Raw genomic sequence first — 11,309 nt, forward strand, 5'->3', positions numbered from 1 at the left:
AAATTATGTTACATTATTGTACAATTATAATTATACAATAAGTACAATGTTACTTATCTTCACTGGAGTGGTAATTCTGTAATGGTGTTCCATTTTTATAGAAAATCTTTATTTGGAGTTGCATGGCAGTAAACAAAGGGACTTCCTACATAGTGGAACAAATGCACTGACATTTGTTCAAACCTTTTCCAGAAACGGATTATCTCTATACATTATGCCAGTTGTTAAGCCCCCACCCGCCATCCTTTGCTATTGGCTGAGGTGTCTATTCTGCCATGATTTCAGACAATGTGGAACATATTTATTGCTGGCAAAATTTCATCATGAGAAAACAGACAATGAAAATATTCTGAGTTGTTTCCAATGAAAGGAATTATATGATTAATATCTTAACAGATGCAGCTCTAAAATAAAACTTACCAACTGGCAAATTCTGGGATGATGAAATGATTTCTATCAGATTTGTAGTACTTTACCAAATTTAAAGGTGCACTAGATTTCAGAAGTTATTTGTTATGCAAAATCCTATGTATTGTTACATTGGTTTCAGATTTTCCTGATGATTAATAATCCAGCTAAAATATATTACTATGAAATCCTTATTGTTTTGAGGAATTTGTTTGTCGCAGGATCCCCAGCCCAATACCTCTGGCCACCAAAATGCCTTGGCACCTCCCTTGGCAACTCTCTCAAAAGAACAAATATGATTAACGAGCAAGTAAATGGCATGCTACTCATACAAAGCACAAGTTTCCAGCTTTATTTTTATTTCTAGGAATACTTCTGGACTTCACTTGGGAACTAAGACATTCGAGAGAGATTGCAAGAGAGAAAGATTGGCATCCCCACTTAGTTTGGAATGTGTCTAGGCAAGGAAGTGTTAGGCTGTCAACTTTAAGGATTAGTGGGGAACACACACACACACACACACACACACACACACCATAATCATCACAGCAGTGATTTTAAGGCCACCCACAATAAGATTCCATGTGTCCACTCCACTAATCTCTAAAAATTGGTGTCCTGTCCTATAGAACTCAGCCATTTGTAACACAAGCTGTATCTCTAGCTAAGGATCATTCTACAGTGCCTTCCCCAAAAGAGAGGAAATAGATTGAGCTAGATCAGGGGTATCAAACTCACGTCATCACACCATCATCATGCGACCTATTGGGACCAGGTGTGGGTGTGGCCAGCACATGATGCATCCGGCTTGCTGGCTGGGAGTTTGACTGCCCTGATCTAGATTAAGAAGATCCTGATTTTAGGAGGTAGCCCCAAAAGAGTTCCTAAGGAAACACCCATAATAAATTGTAATCTACAAATAAAAGTTGAACCTGGGTCAACTTTTCCATAACAATCATAAATCCCATGTAACTAGATATCCTTTGTTTCTTTAAGTGGCTCAAATGAATGTGTGGGAGCTACACTTTACACAGACAATGAGTAAGACTCAAATCACAGTTTTAATAACTACTTTAATAGGTTGTTGGAGAGGAAGACCCTGCCCCCCACTGGGGCTTTTTTCTTCTTCTTACTGGTTAGCTTGCATGTGGAAATCAAGTTAGCATGTGTGGTTGCTGGTATGTCCTGCCCAAAATTCATTTCAGCAGAATATGCAGGTTCCAAAACATTGAAACACCATTATCCAGGATATATTGTAACACATTATATTATGTGTTATAATGCCTTTATAATGCATGGTGCTGCATTAATCCCTTTTATTTAAAAGAAAACTAAAGAATTTGGAATTATATAGTTTGATAATATGTGACAGTAAGACACAGTGAGGCAGAATAGATCCCGAGAAACACAGAATAGTAATTTTAATTCATTTAAGGAACTCAAGATGCAGATTTAAAGAAAAAATGTTTCAAAGGGGGGAGGTGGAATAATCCAAATAAAAATATATTAAAAATACTTTGGGTAGGAAATTAAATATGATTCCTACCATGTACACAGGGCCTGTTGAAGCAATTTGAGACTCCAATGCAAGCAGAGGTTTGGGTTCCTGCCAAATTGGACATTATAACTATGTATTCAAAAATAATATCCAGAAGGCACAAACTGATATTTAAAGATGTACTGTGCAGGATTATTGGATACAAAATTTAAAGAGTAACTCTTTTCATTCTAAGACAACATCTTTTCTTTTTCCAGCAAATGGGATTGGAGAGGGCAATGCCTAGCTTTTGTAGCAGGATCTCCAATAGTTGTGGCAAGCATGCCCAAGATGGCAGGATGTCCTGGTGATTCTAATAGCTGGCAAAAAAAGGGGTGCCCTCATTAGTGATGCAGTGGGGATATGGCTGGGCATTGTCCAGACTGTTAGCAAACACAGAGCTAGGGTTGCTAATAAAATATTCCAAAAAAGAAGAATATCACCCCAAGCTCCCCCACCCGATACATTCATTAACATTAACTCTATGCAACCTTTCCCTTTTCCTGGCACTGATTTTTCCATCTAAGAAGTTTTTGAAGAGCATCTATTCCTTTACTTCGCATTGATATCGGCTGCAGAATGCACGACAATAATCTTGTCGATACTTTATTATGAGTTTATGTATTCTCTTGATTATCCTGTGTTAAATTAAACCATTCATTTTGACATGTTGCTATTTCTAGTTGCCACTGAGTCTTTCAGCAACATGTCTAGGGTTCCTCTGTGTTTACCATTAATCAAAGTCAGCATCATTTGCTCTGGCCCAAGGAGGTTTCTCTGTATTGATTATTTATTTATCAAATTTATATAGCCACCCATCTCACAGGAAGTGACTCTGGGAAGTAGACAATAATCAAAATGACAAAAATACATATTTAAAAACTGAGCATTTGAAATATAAAAAGGCAAAATTAAAAATTTAGAGGCTAATTAAAATGAAAATATATTTGCAAAATCCAGACAGAAAGAGAATTAATATATCCAGTTTAATAGTGGAGCTATATAAACATGCTTCCAATTTCTTGGGACACCCCCAGCCATGGTGACAATACCAGTTCTTGAGGAATTTCAGGAACATCAGGAGGGATTGAACTATCTTTCTTTCTTTCTTTCTTTCTTTCTTTCTTTCTTTCTTTCTTTCTTTTCTTTTCTTTTCTTTTCTTTTCTTTTCTTTCTTTCTTCAAATTGAAAGAAATTGAAATTGATGCCTATGGGTAAAAATTTGGTTGCATGTTCATTTAAGGAATATGAATATGAATTCTATATTTTTTTCCAAATCCATTAAATGTCTAAATATGTGGGGGAATATATTCTGAATTCCCAACATGGAGGGGCTGCATTCCAGAGATGGGGGGCAAGATGCAGCAAAGTTTAAGTAATTTGGTTGGGAGAAAGTTAAGGCTCCTCCTTAGCAATTCTCAGAGTATATATTTAACAACAAAATAGTTGCTTTCGTTTGGCAACATTTCTGTCTATTGGTGTGGAACAATAAAGGAAACTGCTCAGAAGTAATCCCATGTGTCATTCATGGTTCTTGGGGGCCTTCATTTAAGATGAAGCTGTCACAGAATTAAGAAGCAAGTTCAAAGCATCACTTGGTGTTTTAGGTGCTATTACTATAGGAGAGAGAATGCTTTCCTAGATTTGTGCCAAATTCTGTTTTTATCTTTTTTCATCCAGGAAAGGAATCCTGGCATTGAAAACTCCTGTGTTAAGGAATACAGAGACTACTTGGCTTCCCTTTTTTAAAAAACCAGTAAGCAAATTTAAACTTAGTTTGCACCACATTCCACACTTAAGCAGTTAGTATGTTCTATGCTAAAATAGGTACGTATGATTTTGTCACACAGATATATGACCATGTAATATATAAAATTAGTCCCATAGCTAATTTTATTTATTTATTTACCCTGGCTTTATTATTTTTATAAGAAACTTAAGGTAGCACCCATACCTAATACCCCTTTTTCTATTTTCCCCACAACAACAACCCTGTGAGGTAAGTTGGGCTGAAAGAAGGTGACTGGCCCAAATCACTCAGCTGGGTTTCATGCCTCAGGCAGGACTAGAACTCACAGTCTCCTGGTTTCTAGCCCTGGTGTCAGTGTTGGGACTCAAAAATTTTTACTACTGGTTCTGTGGGCATGGCTTGGTAGGCGTGGCAGGGAAAGGATACTGTAAAATCTACATTCCTTCCCCACTCCAGGGGAAGGTTACTGCAAAATCCCCATTTCTTCCCAATCAACTGGGACTTGGGAGGCAAAGAATAGATGAGAGTGGGGCCAGTCTAATGTTCCCTCTAATTTTTTTTCAGTGTGTGCGGAAAAGTATAGTGTTCGAGCGGCACATTTTCATGCCTGAGCACCTCAATTTTTTTTAGCCATAATTGCCATCAGAGCAGATGTTGGGAGTGGGGCAAAGAGGAAAAGGGTCCCTTCCCTCTCCCTCAGATCCCCAGGAAGGAAGGAAGGGGAGGGAGGGGGAGGGAAAGGAAATGGGAAAGAAGAAAGGAAAGGAAAAGAGAAAGGAAAGGAGAAAGGAAAAGAAATGGAAAGGAAATGGAAAAGAAGGAAAGGAAAAAGGAAAGGAAAGGAGAAAGGAAAGAAAATGGAAAAGAAGGAAAGGAAAGGAGAAAGACAAGGAGAAAGGAAAGGAGGAAGGAAAGGAAATGGAAAGGAAATGGAAAAGAAGGAAAGGAAAAGAGAAAGGAAAGGAAAAGGAAAGGAAGATAGAAAGACAGAAAGGAAAAGGAAAGAGTGGAATGGATTGGTACTGCTCAAAAATCAAGCCTCAAGATCCCTTTGGCTCAGGCAGTCCAACTCCACGCTGCTTCCCTTTCTCCCTAAAGTGAAGGGATCGCAGAAAAACTGCCGAGCCCAGAATGGGACTTCAGACGACGCAATGCCTGAGAAACCCCGGATGTGCAGAGAAACGCAAGCTACAACCAGCGAATCCCGTTTTCCCAGGAACTGATGAAGCCCCAGAGGACCAATGGGAATTCTCCCTTCTGCAGCACCAATGGTCTGAGGGCAGAGTCTTCCTTGATTTCACCAATCACCAAATGGAGGAGAGAGTTCAGTGCAGAGAGAGAAGGGAGGGAGGGGGGATATTTTTAGTCACATTTAAATACATTAAAAAACACTGCGCTGCAATTTGAAACTTGTGCACAGTGTTTTCTTGTTACATGTGTGGCCGTGCAGGCACGCAGCTTAGAGGGAACATTGGTCCAGTCAGAGGTGGTATTTACTGGTTCTCTGAACTACTCAAAATGTCCACTACCGGTTCTCCAGAACTAGTCAGAACCTGCTGAATACCATCTCTGCCTGGTGTTAACCACTAGGGCAAACTGGACCAAACTGAATAACAGATAGGCAGGCTCCGCTTAATGAGTGCCCTGTTTAGGGTCTTTCTAAAACATGGGTATCAAACTCGATCACATCATGTGACATATCGCAATGTTTTTTTTTCCTTTGCAGAGGCAGAGTGTGTGCACCCTGCATGTGACACATCCGGGCCATAGGCCTCCAGTTTGACAGGCCTGGTCTAAAGTTATAACAGTGAAAAAGTGACTTCATGATTCTTCCTTACATTTCCAATTGTCATGCCACAATCACATGATTACAATTCAGGCACTTCACAACTGGCAGGTGTTTATGATCATCACATCATCCTGTGGTCACACAATTGCCATTTGTGCCCTTCACAGAAATCAGCAGTAAAATCACAAATTGTGGTTGTGTGAAGCCTTCTTAATAACTGCAGATGATTCATTGAACAACTGCAGTGGAAGTAAGGATGTAAATTCATTGTGGTCACATGATGTTTTGCTTAGTGACAGAGTTGTTGGTCCCAACTGTGGTTGTTAAGCAAGGACTATTTGTACTCCAGTGATAGATAACTCAACTTTTGAAAGCTTGCAGTTATAATTGCTTTTCCTAAATTTCTAGAAAGACCCAACCAGTCATCTAGTGATATAATGAGTGGTGCTGAAATTTGGGGGCCATCTTTGTAAGGTTTGGGATAAATAAAGGGGAAGACTGGAGGAGGAGATATTGGTGGATAAACCTTTATTTCTACCTTAATTTCTCCAAATTATTCTACTCAAATAAGCTGTTTTAAGATTAAAACATTAATTTTAGTAGGAGAACTATGCATTTTTGTTTATGTTAACAAAACTTTACAATTAGGCCCATATTCAATCTATTACCAGAATATCATTTTGAGTGGATAACAAGTTGATGAGGAAAAGGTTAACATCTAGCTCTCATTTCCCGATTGCTTTTCACATGAGATCAATAGTGGTACAAACCCATGCCTAACCTGTGATTTGGCAATGCCATTTAGGCAATATGTCAAGACATTGGCTATAGATCAAGAGTTTTCTTTTGTTAACCTTATATGATCTTTTGTTTAAAGAGCAAAGTGATGATTTCAGGATTTGGGAACTAAAATACATGAAGAAGATAGGGGAAAGGTTATGGTGACAATTATGTGATAGAGAAAAAGGTGGAAGGCATAATTCTATATTTCCCCTTTTTTCATTTCTGCATTTTAAAAACTTTCTATCCTTTTCCTTGTTCATTTTTATTGCATTGGGAAAATTGTAATAAACTTATTTTTTAAACAACGACAACAAGAGTGCCCGCATTACACTAAGTACTATACAACTGGCTTTAGAATTGTCTATTGACTTTATGCTTGCCTGAAAGCAACACCCTTGAAGGTGTTGTGTGGTTCATGGAGACATGCCACCTATCTGGAACTTCCTTGAAGCCTCCAGTGGTTAGAGATATGGAAGATGTGGGAGATCAGACACCACTTGTCACAGGGGGGACTTATATTATCAGTTATTGGAAATAAGTAAATAAATATTTTTGAGCTAAAGCTTCTAATTAGCTATGTTTTTTTGAAACCAATAATGTGGAACATGGGAAGGCGTAGACATAATGTGATCATTTACAACAAAGAATAAATTTCCAACCCCTAGACGTGCAAAAGCAGGCAATTTAAAGTGTCAAGATTACAATTTCAGGATGCCCCCTATCCATTTAATCGTGATATCCATGAGGTGAGATGGCACATAACCCCACCTCCCAGGATTTGGATTTAGAGGGCATTAGATTGAACTCTGGAGGATTAGCTCCAGTAGGAGTGCAGAAAAACTGTTCCAAACAACCCCTTTCACAAACTGAAAGATACAAACAGAAAAGGGTCTAGCACTTAATGAAGTTTTAGAATGGGGGACACAAATGACAAAAGTATTAATTAGCTGGGGCAGGTGTTTGCTGACCTTTGAATCCTTAACTGTCATCTACTGTCTCTGCTGTACCTCCAGTTTTAAAAGATAATGTAATTATTAAGTACTGCCAGCTCCCACTAGGTGCCAGATTAATTTAGCTGGAGGAAGAAGAAAAAAAGAACACTGAAGCTCTATGAAAAACCCTGCTGCTTTCTCTAGCATTTTAACAGCACTCAAGGATGACTCACTCACAAATATATACCCCATATTATGCATTAGCAGTTATAAATGACTAAGGAATCTGGGAAATTAGCACTTTGTTTCTTCAGATGGTTAACCGAATGGTGTCCTCACAGCTCAGCATCATCCACCTCCACGTTATGTGGGTTGCCTGAAGAGAAGTCTTTGGCCTTGGAAATTAGGCACATGCTGATTTGTTCTCCCACTTAGTCTTACATGGGAATCCTGTCCTGTATGGTTACATATATTTAAGTAGCATCAGAGCCAAAAGAGGGCAAGTGTCCTACCTTCCCGTCCTAGTGCTCTCTAGGTATCTCGCAACAGTTTCACTTTCAGTCTTATTGGCTGCGAATGCTGGGAACTCTAGTTTCCTAGCACATTTTGGAAAGCACCAGTTTAGAGGCAGATGCTCCAGTGCATCTGCATTGCAAGTGAGAAGGGAGAAGCAAAAACCCTTACAAAATATTTTATAGACCATTGATGGCAAACCTTTTTCACCTCGGGTGCCAAAAGCAAGCGGGTGCATACTATTGCAGGTGTTTGCATGCCCACTCCCATAATTTAATGCCCCCATTGTGCCATGTCCCGTGTATGCCCAGGGCAGCAGTGGAAGTCACACGTGTATGCATACATGGCTTTCTTAGGGCTTGGGGAGGGTGAAAACGCCCCCACCCCCCAGAGGCCCTCTGGAGGCCAGAAATGGCCCATTTTCCGACTTCTGATGGGCCAGGTAGGTCCATTTTTTTCCCTCCCCAAGATCCAGAGGCTTTCTAGGAGCCTGGGGAGGGCAAACAATGGCCCAAGACACAAACTGGAAGTTCGGGAACGTACTTCCGGATTGCCCGTTGGGCTGTTTTTCTCCCTCTGGGGGCTTTAGGAGGCTTTCCTTGAGCCTCTGGTGGGTGAAAAATGGCCAAAAATCAAGGCCAAAAGTCAGCTGGACAACACCCACAGGCACGCTGGAGTTGACAGGGCAACGCCTTGCGTGCCCTCAGAAATGGCTCTGCGTGCCACCTGTGGCACGGGGGCCATTGGTTCGCCATCACAGTTATAGATCCATGGGAATAATTGTATCCAACTACACAGCTTTTAAAAAGGCAAAAACAGTGGTGGGATTCAGCCAGTTTGCACCACTTCGGGAGAACCTTTTATTAACTTTCTGAGCAGTTTGGTGAACTGGTTGTTGGAAGAAATAATTAGGGCAGAGAATTGGTTGTTAAATTAATTGAATCCCACCACTGGGCAAAAGGTTTAAAGAACAATAGAGTTTGGTTAAAATCTTCATTATTTTTGGTTTATCAAGTCATTGTCAATTCCTGGTGAATACCTGGGCAAGTCCCTACAGACTTTGGGCACGACAAAAAGAAAAAGAAACAAATATGTCACTAGCCATTACCACCTTCATTCTAGGGCTGAGAAAGAGTGACTGGCCCAAAGTCACCCAGCTTGCTTTGTGCCTAAAGTAGGAGTAGAATTCACAGTTTCCTGATTTCTGAAAGCTTGTGCCTTAATTATTACTCCAAACTGATTCTCATGGTTAAAATCTAAGCAGATAGAAATATATAAAAGTACCCTAGAAACCATGGTAGAACCATACATTCTATGACTATGTCACAATGGTCTGATTCATTTCCTCATATCCCACATCCAGAAGCTTACGTATTGTCAAAACTATTTCCTTTCAGGTGAAGCCCCAAATTGTGTCTGTGATATTTATCTCACTGTGGATTGGACTGTGTATCCACGTGCAATTGGATTGGTGTTTAATTTCTTCTCCTAGCATTGGCAAAGGGATGGACATGATGGCTCGCAATGGGATATTTAAGTTTTTTTGTTATTTTAATAGTTTTCGATTATTTATATGAGTTTCTCATTATTCTTTAACTTGTGAGGTGCCCAGAGTCACTTAAGTGAGATAGGCATCTATATAAATTGAAATTGAAATAAATAAATCACTGTGGCATCTGCAGCATAGTCACCTAAAAAAATTGAGCTGGGAACAAAGCGTTCGGGATCCTCTGTCTTGTTCTTGGCTGCTGATCACTTTGCCTAATGAAAGGCCTTTTGACTTCTCTTGCACATGGAACAGTCAGGCCAAAAAATCTTCCAATAATCATCATATTTTATTTCATGGTCAAAAATATCTTTTCTACAAACAACTTTCTCATATACTTGTTGACTTATTCAAATTGAGCTTCTGTTTCTGCCACTTGCTTGCTTTAAGAGAAGAGCAGAAAAAGGGATGGATGGATGGATCAATCAATCAGAAAACATTCGGGAATGCCTAATTTGATAGTGGGCTGTGGAACAAGTTTAAGCCAGGCATACCCAGCATTTTGGGAATAGGCAGCATGCAAATACAATTAATTAAGTAACCTGTACGGTAATCTCAAAGCAGCATGTTTCCCCTCCCACACAAACTTGAATTATAATTCCCAACATGCTTCCAGAAGGAAGATTCAGTTTATTTTTTAATACAGAAGTGGAAAACTATGAAGTATATGGGGAAATAATAATCTTAACTCTACTCACCCTGATTAATGTTTTAAGTTGCATTAGAAGTAAGTTAAATGCATTTCTTTTCCTTACTGTTTTCATGGGTAAAGTACAATGCAGTAAATGGAGAAAAAGTACTTGAGGAATTAGGCTTTGTGTTGAAAACAACAAGAGCTACACCTTGTAGTACTTGGAGAAAACATCCTAACTCATCTGTAGTGAATTCTCATTTTAGAAAAGGGATCAGATGCCTGGCAATCCAGAAAATTTTGAAGTCCTCTGTGTGAGAAACTGATGGACATATTTTCAATTTCTTCTCTAAAGTATATGAAAGATTGGGTAACTCAGCCTTCTCTGCCACTTTGCTTTTTTCTGCCATCACTTTGTGCCATCCTAAAGTTGTTATTACAGATCGAAATCCTCCCACACATATCCTAAAAAAAAACCCTCTCTTTTATGATGCTGGGTTGTGAGATTCGCTCTGCATTTATTAAGGGAAAGGCAAACTTGTCATCTTTAAATTTGAAGGAAAAGTGTTCTAATTAATCAAACCATAAAAAACAAGTTGAATTTGTAAGGTAATCCCCTTTTTGAGAAGAGGTACTAGGAGCAAGAGCAAGAATATTTCAACAGACCTAAATTACATAATATATTGAACCAAAATCAATAAATGTGGTTATTTATTTTATGGGACCTACTGTCCTTTCTCTACTCCATGCCACTTATGAAAACAACAGATGCATTAACAATCAGTTTGAAAAAAATCCTGCTTTTGGCGGCTTAATATCCGACCATACAAATAATTTGTGGAACTGACTACAATGGTTGCGGTGAACTGTTGTTAAAGAAATTCATGATTGCCCCCACTTAACCTCAAGAAATCTAGGAACCTCTAGCATCCCTTATCATTGCACAGAATGGTTGAGTCTATCACAACAGTAATAAAAACACAAGCAATAGACATGATGCAGCAATTGCATCATACATCTATACAATCTCCTAGGTGCCACCTTTACAATTCCAAAAGTCATGATAGAGTTTGAAAGCACTATGAGTTTATTTCATGCTACCTATTCACAAAAATCTGATCTACAAATAGTCAAGGCAAATTGGTGCCAGATAAGAGTCAATGAACTTCAAGGGAAGCTGGATTTAGTCTCTTTTTTTTTTTTAATTAGGATTTATAGGCTGCCCTTTTCCCTGAGGGGACTCAGGGCGGCTTACAATCATTAGGGAGGGGGTGCAATTCAAAAATAAACAGTATGTGAACAAAGTAAAATAATAAAAACACAACTTGCATTCAACACTCAACACTTGGGTGGGGCAAATTAGAAGCTTATCCCCAGGCCTGTTGTGATAGCCAGGTCTTGAGGGCTGTGCGGAAGGCCT

This window comes from Thamnophis elegans, chromosome 3 (genome assembly GCF_009769535.1).
Source record: "Thamnophis elegans isolate rThaEle1 chromosome 3, rThaEle1.pri, whole genome shotgun sequence".
Taxonomy (NCBI): domain Eukaryota; kingdom Metazoa; phylum Chordata; class Lepidosauria; order Squamata; family Colubridae; genus Thamnophis; species Thamnophis elegans.